Consider the following 18,161-nt stretch of genomic DNA (forward strand, 5'->3'; position numbering starts at 1 on the left):
CCCAAATTTGTGATGTACTTCTTCACCCAGACTCCCTCCTTTGCTGCATTTGATGCAGCAATGTAGTCCGCCTCTGTGGTCGAGTCAGCAGTGGTATCTTGCTTGGAACTCTTCCAGCACACTGCTCCTCCATTCAAGGTGTACACATACCCTGAATTCGACTTGCTATCATCGACATCAGACTGAAAACTTGAGTCAATGTAGCCTTCAACCTTAAGGCTATTACCTCTATATACTAGTAAAAGATCCTTAGTCCTTCTCAAGTACTTAAGGATACACTTTACTGCTTTCCAGTGCTCCAAGCCTGGATCTGCCTGATACCTGCTCGTGACACTCAGAGCATGCGCTATATCAGGCCTAGTACATAGCATGGCATACATGATATACCATATTACTGAGGCATAAGGTATCATATCCATGTTCGCCCTTTCTTAGAATTTTCAATGCCAAACCTTTTGATAATGGTTTCTATGTACCTGGACTGGAACAAGCCAAGCATCCTATTGGATCTATCTCTATAGATTCTAATCCCCAAGATATAGGATGCTTCCCTTAAGTCCTTTATGGAGAAGTGTCTAGATAACCAAGTCTTTACTGTGGATAGCATTCCTACGTCATTCCCAATGATGAGGATGTCATCCACATATAACAACAAAAAGTTGATAGCGCTCCCACTTACCTTTCTGTATACACAAGGCTCATCTTCGTTCTTAACGAAGTCATAAGATCTGATTGCCTTATCAAATCTTATGTTCAAACTTCGGGAAGCTTGCTTTAGTCCATAAATGGATCTAAGCAACCTACACACCTTATCTGGGCAGTTCTTGGACACGAATCCCTCAGGTTGCATCATATACACCTCCTCCTCGAGGTTCCCGTTGAGGAATGCGCTTTTCACATCGATCTGCCAGATCTCATAATCATAGTGTGCTGCAATAGCCAATAGAATTCTGATAGATTTTAGCATTGCTACGGGTGAGAAAGTTTCGTCATAGTCAACACCTTACCTTTGATGATACCCCTTAGCCACTAGCCTTGCTTTATAGGTCTCTACCTTTCCATCTACTCCGATCTTTTTCTTAAAGATCCACTTGCAACCGATGGGTACAATACCTTCGGGCACATCAACTAGGTTCCAAACCTTATTGGAGTATATAGAATCCATCTCAGAATTCATGGCTTCTTGCCACTTCCCGGAGTCTATACTCATAATAGCCTCCTCGTAGGTCTGAGGATCAATATCCTCAAAATCCTCTCCTCTAATATGTCCCACATATCTCTCAAGAGGATGAGATACTCTATCAGACCTGCGTAAAGTTGAAACTTGTGTATTAGGTACCTGAACAGACTCGGGCTGTAGACTGGTGCTTGAGCTTGGTTCTCCAACCTCGCTCAACTCTATCATTCTCCCACTATCTCCGCCAAGAATGTGTTCCTTCTCAAGGAACACTGCTCTCTTAGCTACAAAGACCTTTTGGTCCTCGAGATGATAGAAATAATACCCACAAGTTTCCTTGGGGTATCCCACAAATTTGCATCGCTCTGTCCTTGATTCTAACTTATCGGGGTTGTGTCTTTTAACATGGGTAGGGCAGCCCCAAATCTTAACAACCTTAAGATCATGCTTCTTCCCTTTCCATATCTCATATGGTGTAGACACTACCGACTTAGTTGGAACTCTGTTCAGAAGGTAAGCTGCGGTTTCTAGGGCATATCCCCAGAATGAGATGGGTAGGTCAGCGAAACTCATCATGGATCGTACCATATCTAATAACATAAAATTTCTCCTTCCAAAGACACCATTGAGCTGTGGCGTATAAGGAGGTGTCCATTGGGATAATATCCCATGGTCCTTGAGGAACTGAGTAAACTCTGTACTTAAGTACTCACCTCCTCGATCTGATCAAAAAGTTTTGATACTCTTTCTAGTTTGGTTCTCCACCTCATTCTTATACTCTCTGAATTTCTCAAAGGCCTCGGACTTGTACTTCATTAAGCACACATATCCATACCTTGAGAAATCATCAGTAAATGTAATGAAGTAGGAGTAAACTCCAATGGCATGAGTTGACATGGGTCCACATACATCACTATGTATGAGTTCCAACAACTCAGTGGCTCTCTCTCCAGTTCCACTAAATGGAGAGTTGGTCAATTTTCTATGAATGCAAGGTTCACAAGTTGCATATGACACGTAGTCGAATGGATCTAGATATCCATCATTTAGCAACTTTTGAATCCTTCTTTCATGGATGTGACCTAGCCTACAATGCCATAGGTATGCACTATTCACCTCATCTTGTTTCCTCTTAGACACTTACATTCATGATATGTGGAGTAGTGTCTTGCATAAACAAACCTTTATGCAATATTCCTCTCGTCAATCTCCCCTTAGCTTTGCTAGAATTTACAATAAATTGTAGATGTGATAAGCAATATTGGTATCCAATACCAATGCACTATCACAAAAATCTAATAATTGGAGATTGATCATGAATGTACTTGAAGCTTCACCAAGCTTCTTGTTTCGCCCTTTCTGCAAGGTACTATTTGCAGTTCCTCTTCCAGTGCCCATCTTTACCACAGTGGAAGCACTGGCCTTTGTCCTTTGCTGGGTCTTTCTTAGCAACCTTTGCTTTACCTGGTCTGCCCTTGCCCTTTCCCTTCTTAAGGGACCTTTCTGCTTTCCTTTTCTTTCTGGTCTCACCAGTATAGAGAACTAGCTTCTCTTTCTTAATAGTACTCTCTGCCTCCCTCAACATATTGAGGAGCTCTGGGAGAGTCACCTCAAGCTTGTTCATATTAAAATCCATTATGAACTATGAAAAGGAATCTGATAGGGACTGAAGTACAATGTCCACACACAAGTTATCCTCTAGGACCATTCCTAGACTTGTGAGTTTCTCTATCCACTCAACCATCTTTAGGACATGGTTCTGAACCGGTGTCCCCTTAGTCATCCTAACGCGGAAGAGGCTCTTGGATATCTCATATCGCAGAGTCCTTTCCTATTCCTCAAACAATTTGCAGACATGTACGAGAATGGATCTGGCATCCATCTTTTCATGTTGTCTCTGTAACTCAGGAGTCATAGAGCCCAACATATAGCACTGAGCAAGAGTGAAGTCATTAATGTACTTCACGTAGCGAGTGATCTCATCCTCGCTTATCCCTTCTTCGGGCATAGGCATCACTGTATCAAGGACATATATGATTTTCTCCACTATGAGAACAATTCTCAAGTTACGGAGCTAATCCGTATAATTTGGACCAGTGAGGCGGTTGACATCAAGTATGCCACGTAAGGGATTTAAAAGCGACATTTTCTGAAAATAAAGATGCAGCAGAAATGAATAACATGCAGATTTTGCAAGAAATAAACTATCAAGATTTGACATCAAGTATGCCACGTAAGGGATTTAAAAGCGATATTTTCTAAAAATAAAGATGCAGCAGAAATGAATAACATGCAGATTTTGCAAGAAATAAACTATCAAGATATGGACTTCTATCTTAATATGCTCCCACTATTTTACTAACGAGTCACGCGACACCCTCAGCACGTGAAACGGAAGTCTCCGGCAGACTTCTAGTGGGGATCAGGATCCAATCAGCGTCTTAGTGTAACCTCGAGGGACTCGACCAATCACACTAAGCCTAAAAGGTAGGCAACTCTATAATGGAGGTTCGCAGACCTCAATAATAATAATCACAAGTACACACATCACACGGTCCATGATCATCCATCCACACATCATACATCACATGTATAAATAATCATCATCATGTAGGACTACTTGATAATAATAAAAATAATAATCAATTAAACCTTTTAATTAATTAATATTTTCTGAAATAAGGGACATGTCGGGAATTTCTCAATTCCTAAGGGTATTTTCATAATTTGGACAAAAGACAGAAACTGGAATTTCTCAAATTCACAAGGGCAAAACTATCCTTTTGCCTAAAACCCTAATTCCCTCTTTCTGCTGCTGCCGCCACCCTGCTGGCGGCGGCCTGTGCGGCGGGGCGAGGGCACTGCCCTCGCCTGCAGGCGGCACGCCCGCTGGCAGTGCTGCCGCTGAAGGTGGGCTCCCCCGCGGGCGCCGCTGCCTCCGCAGGCGGTGCTGTCCCGCCGGGCGGCCGCCCCTGTGGGGGGGGGGGGTGTTTCGCCCGCGGGAGCAGCGGCAGCAGGCGTCGCTTCCTTGCGGTGCCTCTGCCCGTGGGCTGCCAGTCCCGCCGGCAGCAAGGCTGCTGCAAGCAGGCCGTCGGCCGGCTACTGCAGACGCAGCCCCTGTGCTGCCCGCCTTCGGCTGCATTTCACGCACGCAGATCGAGGGCATCAACTGTTGCTGCCCTTTCTCACTTTTGCGTCAACGATTTTGACGTCAAAATTCTTCCTAAACACATCACACTCAGTTCAAAACCAATCATTCGCACGAACAACCTGGCTCTGATACCACTATTGGGAAATCATGGGGGGCGACATCATATGCGTAGCGGAAGAACAAGAAAACAAAAATCCCCGATTCCCAAAAAGATGTTCGTCGTCGTGCGAAGATTGGTGCGCAAAAAGTTCGCAAAACACAAAACTGCGTATAGAGATTGTGTTACCTAGGGAGATCGTATATCCCTGTTTCGTTACAGATCCTTAGGAGAGGGTGAAGGAGGTCAAGCGTCCTCCTCTCTAGCGGTGATCCACACAGCAGGGTTGCGACGATGCTTCTCAAAACTCGAGGCCTACTCTGAGGTGGAGAGGGAGAGGAGAATAGGAAGGGCAAGCAAAGACTCTAGCCTATGAGGCTGTGAATCCCTCCTATTTATAGAGATCCCATGTCAAACCCTAATGGGTCCTTCCCTAGTGGGTATTGGATCTGTATCCAATAAGACAAGGGCTCCGTCGGATATCTCATATCCGAACCTCTACTCATCGCAATGCCTACCATATGTGTGTGACCCTCTAGGCCCAATATCGAGCTGGCCGTGAGTCATACCTATCAGAACTCCTTCTAACTCAGTGAATTATTATCTCTGTAATAATTCACTCGACTCATCGACTACGGACATACTAGGCCACTACGTCGTAGTCCCCAGACGATACAGGGGAATCCAATCCATTGGACCTGTCTGTCCTCAGTTACCATGTACCTATAGTCCCTCATCCATCTAATATCCTAGAGACCGTATATCGAGCATGGTGTTGTCAGACCCATACGGTTTCTACTCAAGTCTCGCTCTAATCAGATTCTCCCGGAGAACTCTTTCTCTCTCAACCCGAATGACCCTGGCCAGGGATTTGTCTGAGCAAAAACACATGGGATATTCCTCTCATGACGCCGAGAGTGGATGATCCTCTGTCGACACTCAATAGCCCTCGTAAGGTCGACTACCACTCCAAATGACCAGCTGTACTAGTTCTGGGATAGCCAAACCTATAAGTCTGGTATCAAAGAGTGGAGCACTCATACAGGACAACCTTGGTGTCTCAAGTCTAAGGACCAGATACACCACTAGGACTACAGAATCGCTGTCTGACAATAAGGCATCATCAACCATCCAGCATTTCGTAAGCGGATCAATCAGTGAACTCATTCTCCAATGAGCTCCTGTACTGTATCCCTAGTGTCCCTACACGAGCAGCTATGAGACCAGCTGCATCCATCATATGGACGGGTATACAGCACACCAGTCTATCCGGTTATCACGATGTCCCTCTCGAGTAACCTATGACCGGGATTATTTAGGATATGTGTTTAAAGGTGAATCGATCTCATTATCGTGATCTCATCACGATCCGATTCCCATTGCACAAATCCAAGGACATCACAATATATATATATGCATTTATGCAATAGTTATAAAGTGATATACGCCAAAATATATATATGCATTTATGCAATAGTTGCACTCCTTTTATGGACCAGATCTAGGGCGACGGTACTGTAGCGGCGGCGACACTGCAGCGGCGACCAGATCTAGGGCGACGTACTGTAGCGCCGACGACACTGCAGCGGCGACCAGATCTGGGTCGACGTTACTGTAGCGGCGACGACACTGCAGCGGCGACCAGATCTAGGGCGACACGACCAGATCTGGGGCGACGACACTGTAGCGGCGGCGGCGACACTGCAGCGGCGACCAGATCTAGGGCGACACAACCAGATCTAGATCTAGGTCGACGTACTGTAGCGCCGACGACACTGCAGCGGCGACCAGATCTAGGTCGACGGACTGTAGCGGCGACGATACTGCAGCGGCGACCAGATCTAGGGCGACGGTACTGTAGCGGCGGCAACACTGCAGCGGCGACCAGATCCAGATCTAGGTCGACGTACTGTAGCGCCGACGACACTGCTGCGCGACCAGATCTGGTTCGACGGTACTGTAGTGGCGACGACACTGCAGAGCGACGGTACTGTAGCGACGATCTGAAATTCTGCAGCGGTGACTTTTCCCTATGGTGACGATTCTGTAGCGGTGACCAGAAGAGGGATCAAACATGGCATCGACGGCCCCTAGGGCTGGCGACGGTGGCGGGAGGGTTGAAACGATGGCAAGACTCCCTACCGTTATCCCTCAAGTTGCTCCTCCACCATATCCTCTCCAGAGAGAAACTCCTTCGATGAAGCAGCATCGAAGCAGGTCGCGCTCTAGATCGCGGCAGCCTGCTCTAATTTCCAATAACCCTCGGCCTTGGACTAGCCTATTCAAGGCTCCGGTTGGAAGTCCAGATCTAAGCTTGGAATTCATTACGCCAGAAGTTCAGGCTGATAAGAAGATTGCTGTATACGAGACTGCTGATTCAGCAGAGCTTATTGAGACATGGTCAATGGCGATTGTTGGCTATGTGGTAGGTCTCAAAACATCTTATTTCCCATTATCCTCATTTATCAAAACTCGATGGGGAATATCGTCATTTGATCTTCATATGCTGGAGAACGGATTCTTTGTTAGCAAGCTATACTCTGAAGAAGATTTGCAACGAATCCTCGAAGGATTCTGGACTATCCGCGGTCATCCAATGATTTTACGACGTTGGTCTCCTGATGTCCGTTTGGAGTTAGATAGCCTACAGTCTATTCCATTATGGGTATCCTTTCAAGGACTGCCTCTACATCTTTGGAGTCGACGTTTTATTGCAAAGTTATGCAGCACTCTGGGACAGCCACTCTACATCGACAAAGCAACAGCAACTCAGACGAGATTAGCATTTGCACGAGCATGTGTGCTGGTTTCTTCCGATGAAGATCTTCCTAATGAAGTTTTCTATCGCGATCTTGACGGGAACACTCGGAAGGTACATGTCTCATATTCCTGGAAGCCACAACGATGTCAGCGTTGCTTATCTTTTGGTCATGCAAATGGAGCTTGTCAGCAAACCCCACAACCAACCACAAAGGTCTATCGACCACGTCAAGCACCTCAGCAACAAAGTGATTCTTCTCTAATGGCAGTAGCACCGATGGTGGCGAAAACTATTGAGCATTCCGACTCGCAAGGAAAGCACCGCGGACAGAAGGACAATTCCAAAACTTTATCTCTTCCTATAATGTCAGAGCCTTCCACAACAGAGGTTTTCCATGGTACTAGTGGACAGGAGAAACATAAGTCAGGAACTTCATCTCTTCTAATATCATCGGATCCATCCACAATAGCTCAACGAACTCAGGCCCAAGCAAATCTCGCCAGCAACGATATTCTTCCTCAACAAACTCAGGCCACAACAAACATCGCCAACAAGGATATTCCGACTCAACAAACTCATGCCCCAACAAACCTCTCTAGCCACGCTGCTCCAACAAGTACTATCCAGGATATTGTGCTGCAACAATCTTATCGAGCTTCAACAAACCCTGCCAATCAAGACCACATGATTCAAGGTACTTTAAAGTTTAAAAATCTGCAAGCTGTAGATGAAGTGGATAAATATAGGAATAAAGCCATAAAAGGTAAGGATATTGTGCGGGAGGAAAATACAAAACCGAAGGATAAGAAAAAGGATGGTACAATCTATCCAAAGTCGTAGGATGAATACCTTACTACTTTTTCATTTGTTTATTACTAATGAAGATAACATGCTGGAATGTTCGCGGACTTAATAAGTCGGAGAAATGTCGGGAGCTCAACAGAATAATCAAGTCTGCCGCATGTGATATTGTTATTCTAGTGGAAACGAAAATTAAACAATCGCGCGTTCAAGCTCAAAAGAATTTAATATGGCCGGACGCAGAACTGTTTACCAATGACTCAAATGAAACTTTTGGTAGAATATGGGTCTTATGGAATCCTAACTCTATTAATGCTTGGTTTATTTCTGCTACTGATCAATTCATTCATCTTAAGGTAGAGGATAAAAAGAATGGCTGTCAATTCAATTTCACTGGTATATATGCTTCAAACAGTATGCAAGAAAGAAATACTCTTTGGTCTGACCTGACTAATATTGTAAATGGCTGTCTCAATGTACCTTGGATTGTTCTTGGAGACTTTAATACTGTTCGGTACACAAATGAAAAAGTGGGGGGTAGACAACTTTCAGAAAGTCAGCTTCAAAGTTTTAATGATTACATTGACACTGCAGCATTGTTTGATATGAAATCTGTGGGTAATTGGCTCTCCTGGAGTAATCAAGGTGCTGCTAACAGAAAAATAATGGCTCGACTTGATAGGTGTTTGATTAACCATGAATGGTTAACAGTTTACCCAGATTCACTTCTTGAGTATGGTGCTCCTTTGTTTTCTGACCATTCTTTAATGTATATACACGCAGAAAAAGCGACACCAAGAGGCAAGAAACCGTTTAGATTCTTTAACATGTGGAGTACTCATCCTCAATTTCTTGATGTTATCAGATCTGCTTGGAATGTTAATGTGCATGGATCTCCCCCTTACATCTTATGTCAAAAGCTCAAAGCCTGTAAAGCAGCACTAAAGGAGTGGAATACAAATACCTTTGGCAATATTACCACCAGAGTTCAATTTTGCAGAAAGGAACTAATGTCATTGCAACATGAGCTGCAACTTCAGCCAAATGATGAAAATATTATCTACAAAGAGACGGAAGCCAGAAATAACTTCATGCAAGCCTTAAAACAGGAGGAAAGTTTTGCAAAGCAGAAGTCTCGACAGCATTGGCTTACACTAGGGGATTCCAATACTAAATTTTTCTATGCTTCAATTGCTACTCGAAGGGCTGTTAACCGTATCAGCAAATGCAGAGACAAAGATGATAATCTTATTGAGAATTTAGATGAGGTTAAAGCACACACAGAGCAATTTTTTTATTCCTTACTCAATCAAGCTGGGAAACCTAATAACATTCATGTGGAGCCGATTAGAAAACTTGATTCGGAAGCTATTTCAATCCTCAATGCCCCAATTACAGATGACGAAATTGTATGTGTTGTCTTTAAGTCACCAAAGCACAAAAGCCCAGGTCCAGATGGATTTCCAGCTGAATTTTACCAAACTGCTTGGTCTATTATTGGAAATGATGTGATCAAAGCTTGCCAACATTTTTTCTCTTCAGGTCATATTCTTAGAGAGATGAATTGCACTTTTATTTCTTTAATTCCGAAGAATGCAGGGGCTGATTCACTAGAGAACTATCGACCCATATCATTATGCAACTTTATATATAAGATCATCTCCAAAGTATTGGCAAATAGAATGCAAAAGGTATTACACAAGATCATTAGCCCAAATCAAGCTGCTTTCATCAAAGGGAGAAGTATACATCATAACATTTTGCTTGCTAATGACTTGGTCAAAGATTTGCATTCAAAAGCAAGAGGGACAAAAATCTGCATTAAAGCTGATCTAAGGAAAGCCTTTGATTCAGTTAATAGGAAATTTATCTATAAGATGCTCCTTGATATGAACTTCCCACAGCAATGGATTAATTGGATTTAATCTTGCCTAGAAACTCCAAAGTTTTCGATACTCTTTAATGGCTCACCTATTGGTTTTTTTGGGAGCACGAATGGCATCCGACAAGGTGATCCACTCTCTCCGTATCTCTTTACTATTGCGATGGAAGGACTTAGCTGTATGTTGGAACACGCAGTCTTAAATGGCAGCATTAAGGTACCCAGTGCTGGTTTTGTTCATATATCACATATAACATTTGCAGATGACTTATCTTTCTCCAAAATGAACCAACTTCAGTAAAGAACCTGGCTACCATTATTAATGACTTTGGTATGGTTTCTGGACTTCAGTTAAATCATGCGAAAAGTAAAGTATATATGAGCCCTTACGTTGAGGATAAGGTCTTTATTTCACAAACTTTGGGGGTTAGTGAAGGAAGCTTGCCAGTTCCTTATTTGGGTCTCCCGCTCATATCCACAGGCATTTACAAAACCCACTGTCAACCTATCTTGCAAAAAATAAAGAATAGAATTTCTTCTTGGAAAAATAGGTTTCTATCAAAAGCAGGACGACTCGAACTCATCCGTTCGGTATTGCACTCCTACTCTATATATTGGTGTAATGCATTTCTTCTGCCTGCTGGACTTCTCCAAGATATTGAACGGTTATTAATGAACTTCTTCTGGAATGACACAAATGATAAGGCAATGCATATGGTAAATTGGGATAGCATTTGCAAACCGAAAGATGAAGGGGGGCTAAATTTGAGAAATACTAGAGATTGGAATCAAGCATGTTTGGTACAGCAATTGTGGGATCTTTTGCAAAACAAATGTTCCTTATGGTCACATTGGGTTTCTGCTAAGTATCTCTTAAAGGAATCAATATGGGAAATTTCAACAAGAACATACCACTCTGCAGCTTGGAAAGGAATTTTAAAGGCAAGGAATTGGCTAATCAAACACATTTCGTATGCAATCTCTTCTGGAACTAGTACTAATATGTGGTACGATCCTTGGGTGAATGGGAAGAGTATATTTCAATTATATGGCGACAGAATACGAAAAGATCTTGGGGCTCCCAAAGATTGGAAGGTTTCCGAGTTCATCGCTAACGGTACTTGGTGTCTCCCTAATCCTATTTCTCCTGAAATGTTATCACTTTGGCCGACTATCATAGCTATTCGAATCAGGAACAACTCTTCAGATATACTTATTTGGCCTCATGACAATGGTAAATTTAGTGCCACATCCGCATGGAATCAAATTAGGCAAAGAAATAACAAGTGGGTCCCAAGCAGTTGGACATGGGATCGACCGGGATCACAAAGACACTCCTTATGTACATGGCAGGCCCTTCTCAATAAACTACCTACAATAGACAATATGAAAAGAAGAGGTATCTATCATGTTAACCGATGCTCCCTTTGTTTGCAACAAGAAGAAACTGTTGACCACCTCTATTTTGCTTGTGATTATACAAAATGGATATGGAAGGAGATTCTCCAGCGATTTGAACTCAATAGACTGCCGCAACCAAACTTGCACCAAGAACTAGGCGACCTTATGCAATGTTTCTCAAGAAAAGGGCCTCTTACACAACTGGCAAAGGTTATTTTCATATGTGCTATTTGGTGGATGTGGAAGGAGAGATGTAATAGAATCTTTGAATGTCAACACACAAACAATGCTCAGCTCTTGAAAGAGATTATTAGAGACTCAAGATTCTGTATGGAGCATGAACTCAAAACCGAGCACTTCACCCGAAGAGAAAAATATATTTTTATCAAATTTAATTTTGCTATTAGCTAAGGATCTTGGGAATGATGCCAAATAATGTACCCACAGGTAGTTATAGTCTACAGCATGTGTAGTCATAACTATCGCATTAGCACTCTATGAGTTACTTGGCTTTGTCTATGACTTGTATAGATAAAGCTATTTGTAGAAACTTTACACATAATGAATTTTACTTTTACTTACCAAAAAAAAAAATATAATAAGAAAAAAGATTCTGTATCAAGTCACACGTGCCATCACTCACGTGATTGGCTTGCTGGGCACCTATGACTAGCAACCGCTTGACAGGAGCGGTTGCACCGCCCAGTATCTCGCTCGGAGACTAAGCCCAAGTGGTGCCACCGCCTAACCTGGGTGGTTGCACTACCCAGCTTTCCTGGGAGACCATCTCTTGGGCGGTGCCACCGCATAACAGGAATTCTGGTCCGAATGGGTTGATCCATTCGACCCAATTTGGGTCTATCAAGGGCCCAATTGCCCCCAGATTAAGTTAATGAGATCATCTCCCATTCCTAACTTAATCTACATGCTATCTATGATATTTCTTAAGACATTTACTGTAACTTGTTTCGATGCGTCAATCGCTTCTTTCGGTGAGCTTTCGGAGAACTTCCGGTGAACAATAAGCAATAGATGAATCTTTTCTGCAGCCTTTGAGCAGCAACTTGGAGGGAGGAACCCCTATAGAGTTTCAAGGAGGCCGATCCCCTAAAGAGATCAACCCCAAGTTTAGAATCTGCAAGGGTTCTAACACTCTGTTTGACAGAATTCATAATGTCAGATTCAAAAGATAACTGGGCAGATTGACACTATAGCGGCGACCAGATCTAGGGCGACGTTACTGTTGCGGCGACGAAACTGTAGCGGCGACCAGATCTAGGGCGATGCTGTAGCGGCGGCGACCAGATCTAGGGCGACGGTACTGTTACGACGACGCTGTAGCGGCGGCGACACTGTAGCGGCGACCAGATCTAGGGCGACGGTACTGTTGCGGCGACGAAACTGTAGCCGCGACCAGATCTAGGGCGACGCTGTAGCGGCGGCGACACTATAGCGGCGACCAGATCTAGGTCGACGCTGTAGCGGCGACCAGATCTAGGACTGTTGTGGTGATTGGATCTCCTGCAGCATCAGCTTCTCCCCAAGGGCGACGAGACCAGATCTCCCTAGGGCGACGGTACTGTAGCGGCAATCTGATATACTGCAGCGGTGTCTTTTCCCTATGGCGACGATTCTGTAGCGGCGATCAGAAAAGGGATCAAACATGGCAGCAACGGCCCCTAAGGCTGGCGACGGTGGCGGGACGGATGAAACGATGGCAAGGCCCCCTACCGCTACCCCCCAAGTTGCTCTTCCACCATATCCTTTCCAGAGAGAAACTCCTTCAACGAAGCAGCATCGAAGCAGGTCGCGATCTAGATCGTGGCAGCCTGCTCTCATTTCCAGCGATCCTCGGCCTTGGACTAGCCTCTTCAAGGCTCCGGTTGGAAGTCCAGATCTAAGCTTGGAATTCATTACTCCATAAGTTCAGGCTAATAAGAAGATTGCTGTATACGAGACTGCTGATTCAGTAGAGCTTATTGAGACATGGTCTATGTCGATTGTTGGCTATGTGGTAGGTCTCAAAACTTCTTATTTCCCACTATCCTCATTTATCAAAACTCGATGGGGATTATCGTCATTTGATCTTCATATGCTGGAGAACGGATTCTTTGTTTGCAAGCTATACTCTGAAGAAGATCTGCAACGAATCCTCGAAGGATTCTGGACTATCCGCGGTCATCCAATGATTCTACGACGTTGGTCTCCTAATGTCCGTTTGGAGTTAGATAGCCTACAGTCTATTCCATTATGGGTATCCTTTCAAGGACTGCCTCTACATCTTTGGAGTCGACGTTTTATTGCAAAATTATGCAGCACTCTAGGACAGCCACTCTACATCGACAAAGCAACAGCAGCTCAGACGAGATTAGCATTTGCACGAGCATGTGTGCTGGTTTCTTCCGATGAAGATCTTCCTAACGAGGTTTTCTATCGTGATCTTGACGGGAACACTCGGAAGGTACATGTCTCATATTCCTGGAAGCCACAACGATGTCAGCGTTGCTTATCTTTTGGTCATGCAAATGGAGCTTGTCAACAAACCCCAAAACCAACCACAAAAGGTCTATCGACCACGTCAAGTGCCTCAACAACAAAGTGATTCTTCTCTAATGGCAGTAGCACCGATGGTGGCAAAAACTATTGAGCACTCCGACTCGCAAGGAAAGCACCGCGGATAGAAGGACAATTCTAAAACTTTATCTCTTCCTATAATGTCAGAGCATTCCACAACAGAGGTTTCCCATGGTACTAGTGGACAGGAGAAGCATAAGTCAGGAACTTCATCTCTTCCAATACCATCGGATCCATCTACAATCGCTCAACGAACTCAGGTCCAAGCAAATCTCGTCAGCAAGGATATTATTCCTCAACAAACTCAGGCCTCAACAAACATCGCCAACAAGGATATTCTGTCTCAACAAACTCATGCCGCAACAAACCTCTCTAGCCAGGCTGCTCCAATAAGTACTATCTAGGATATTGTGCTGCAACAATCTTATCGAGCTTCAACAAACCCTGCCAATCAAGATCACATGATTCAAGGTACTTTAAAGTTTAAAAATCTGCAAGCTGTAGATGAAGTGGATAAATATAGGAATAAAGCCATAAAAGGTAAGGATATTGTGCGGGAGGAAAATACAAAACCGAAGGATAAGAAAAAGGATGGTACAATCCATCCAAAGTCGTAGGATGTATTCCTTACTACCTTTTCATTTGTTTATTACTAATGAAGATAACATGCTGGAATGTTCGCGGACTTAATAAGTCGGAGAAATGTCGAGAGCTCAACAGAATAATCAAGTCTGCCACATGTGATATTGTTATTCTAGTGGAAACGAAAATTAAACAATCGCGCGTTCAAGCTCAAAAGAATTTAATATGGCCGGACGCAGAATTGTTTACCAATGACTCAAATGAAACTTTTGGTAGAATATGGGTCTTATGGCATCCTAACTCTATTAATGCTTGGTTTATTTCTGCTACTGATCAATTCATTCATCTTAAGGTAGAGGATAAAAAGAATGACTGTCAATTCAATCTCACTGGTATATATGCTTCAAACAGTATGCAAGAAAGAAATACTCTTTGGTCTGACCTGACTAATATTGTAAATGGCTGTCTCAATGTACCTTGGATTATTCTTGGAGACTTTAATACTGTTCGGTACACAAATGAAAAAGAGGGGGGTAGACAACTTTCAGAAAGCCAGCTTCAAAGTTTTAATGATTACATTGACACTGCAGCATTGTTTGATATGAAATCTGTGGGTAATTGGCTCTCCTGGAGTAATCAAGGTGCTGCTAACAGAAAAATAATGGCTCGACTTGATAGGTGTTTGATTAATCATGAATGATTAACAGTTTACCCAGATTCATGTTAGAACCCTTGCAGATTCTAAACTTGGGGTTGATCTCTTTAGGGGATCGGCCTCCTTGGAACTCTATAGGGGTTCCTCCCTCCAAGTTGCTGCTCAAAGGCTGCAGAAAAGATTCATCTATTGCTTAAGAAAAGGGAAGGAATACATGGCTATTTATAGGGCTTCTAAACCCTAACTCCTAATAGGACTCCTACTTAAGACTCTTACTTCTAACCAACTCCTAATAGAACTCCTACTCAAGACTCCTATTCCCTTACAACTCCTAATTCTTCTCTAAGAAAAAACCTCCTACATGAATGCCCCTCACAATTAGGACTCTCCTAGCTAGAGTCCTAATAGAATGTTCCTCTCAATTAGGACTCTCCTAACTAGAGTCCTAACATTTTTACATGAATGTCCCTCTCAATTAGGACTCTCCAAGCTAGAGTCCTAACAGACCCGCCCTCTTCAAATAAGCCTTGTCCTCGAGGCTGATGATTCATGAATTCTGGGAATTTGATCTTCAAGTCGTCATAGTTCTCCCAAGTGGCATCTTCTTTTGGTAGGTTCGCCCACTGTATTAGCACTTCATTAGTGGGTTGTCGTCGTCGAGTCACGATCCGTCGATCAATAATGGCACTTGGCTGGGTCTCGAGTTCTCTTTGGGTAGTCATATTTGGTGGGTGGCTTTGGGCTGACTCCAAGCACCTGTTTAAAACTTCCGGTTGGCTGTTGGTTTGTGGGTGATATGTCGTACTCCTTTTCAATTTAGTACCTTGCATATAGAATTACTTTGTCCAAAATCTGCTATTGAAGATGCAAGTAGAATTTGTCACAAGCACAATGCGTCCCTTATAGTGTAATTCTTTTGAGTCCCAATTGTAATGAGCCATGGGGCTTGGTGCTTCCTCCAATTTTTTTTTTTTATAATCTTACTAGTATCTGAATCTTCCTGCCATTCCATCTAACGGTCGAAACTTCAACTTGCTCGGGTAGCCATTTTTGCTGCTCGGGGGAAGATATCTTCTGCTCCAAGAGATATTTTAGCCTTTTATGGTCGGTCTTGATTTGAAAGTATCGCCTGATCAAGTACAATCTCCACCTCGTTGCTACGCGCATAATGGCGAGCATCTCCTTATCATATGTTGACATATTTTGATCGGAGGGAGATAATGCCTTGCTAGTGTATGCGAGTTGTCGACCATCTTGCATGAGAATGGCTCCAATTCTGACTCCAGATGTGTCAGCCTCAAGAATGAAGGGTCGGTTGAAATATGGTAGTGTTAGCACCGGCGTCGTCGTCATGGCTGCCTTAAGTTTGTCGAAGGCAGCGGAGGCTTTGTCCAACCATTGGAAGACATCTTTTTCTAGTAAGGAAGTAAGTGGTGCACTGATCTTTCCATAGTTTTTCACGAACTTGCGGTAGTAGCCTGTTAAACCCAGAAAGCCATGTAGCAATTTTATGTTTCTCGAGGTCGACCAGTTTTGCATTACTCCAATTTTGAAGGGGTCCACTGCCACATCTTCCTTTGATATGATATGCCCAAGATATTCCACCTTTTGTTGATGAAAGCAAAAATTCGTGGTTGTTGTGTGTTCAAAAGGTGGTTTTCCGTATGTCTTCTTCAGATGCTCGTATTTGATGATACCCGGATCAAAGGTCCAGCTTTGTAAAGATTTATGCTCCCTTTCATCTAGCAATTCATCTACTATTGGAATAAAGTATTTGTCCTTGATGATTATGCCATTGAGAGCTCGGTAATCAACACATATTCGCCTTGTTCCGTCCTTCTTGCGTACAAGTAGCACCGGCGAAGAGTAGAGGTTGCAACTTGGCCGAATAACTCCTGTTTCGAGCATCTCTTTTATAATTCTTTCTATTTCATCCTTCTGGAGATGTGGATACTGATATGGCTGAGCATTTGCTGAAGATTTGCCTGGAAGAATCATTATACAATGATCATGCCGACAGGTAAGAGGTAGGTTGCGCGGTTCGTTAAATATATTTAAAAATTCAGCAAGCAAAGGAAGTAGATTTGGATCTTCAAATTCTGTTGGCTCTCCCTTAGTTTGCTGCTCAAGTTGTACCAAAAAGCCGCTGCATGCTTTATGCAAAACATTCTCCATTTGTTGTGTGCAAATCGTTGTTATGTCGCCCCCACGTTTCCCGTGCAATGTCACCTGTTTCTCCTTACTGTAAAATTTCATAATTAGTTTCATAAAATTCCAAGAAATATCACTTAATGTTGTCAACCATTTAATTCTGAGCATGGCCTCATGATTGTTAAGAGGGAGAAGGAAGAAATCTGCAATTATCTCTTGGTCCTACTGCAATAGTTTCTCCTGCAAGCGCCTATGATCACAATTCAAAATCCGTCCGTCGGTGACCTTAACATCAAACCTGCAGCGATTCTCGATAGCTAATGATATCCGAATAGCAAGCTTACTATTTAGGAAGTTAGTAGTACTGCCCGTGTCGATGAGAATAGTGATTGGTTGTTGTTTGAGAAGGCCTCCAATTTTCATCGTTTGCGGGTTTGAGTAGCTAGCTAGTGTATGTACCGTAACTTCGGTCGGTTGTGGCTCTTCTTCTGCATCTTCTTCTTCATGTTCAAGGCTCTCTTTTGGATGTTCAATGACCTCTTCTTCTATCGGTTCAATCATAAGAAGTCCCCCTTTACTACAGCGATGCTCACGGCTCCACGGCTCGTCACAATGACAACATAACCCCTTCGCATATCGCTCCCGAAGCTCTTCTCTTGTTAACCTCTTTAGTGTAGGGACTTGGTCGACAGTAGGGGGGGCTAAGGGCTTCAATATTACTGGTTGAGGAGAGACCCTAGTCCTCCGAGCTTCATGGTTCAATTGCTCCTCTTGATGTCGTGCGAAAGAGATGGCTGCCATAAGCATATACGGTTGTCGCGCTTTAACTTCTCCTCGGATCTCTGGCTTCAAGCCCTCAATGAAGGTCCACAATAGCTGTTTTTGAGACCAATCATGAGTTTGATTAGATAACCTTTCAAACCTGGTTT

This window comes from Musa acuminata, chromosome BXJ2-10 (assembly GCF_036884655.1).
Source record: "Musa acuminata AAA Group cultivar baxijiao chromosome BXJ2-10, Cavendish_Baxijiao_AAA, whole genome shotgun sequence".
Lineage (NCBI taxonomy): Eukaryota > Viridiplantae > Streptophyta > Magnoliopsida > Zingiberales > Musaceae > Musa > Musa acuminata.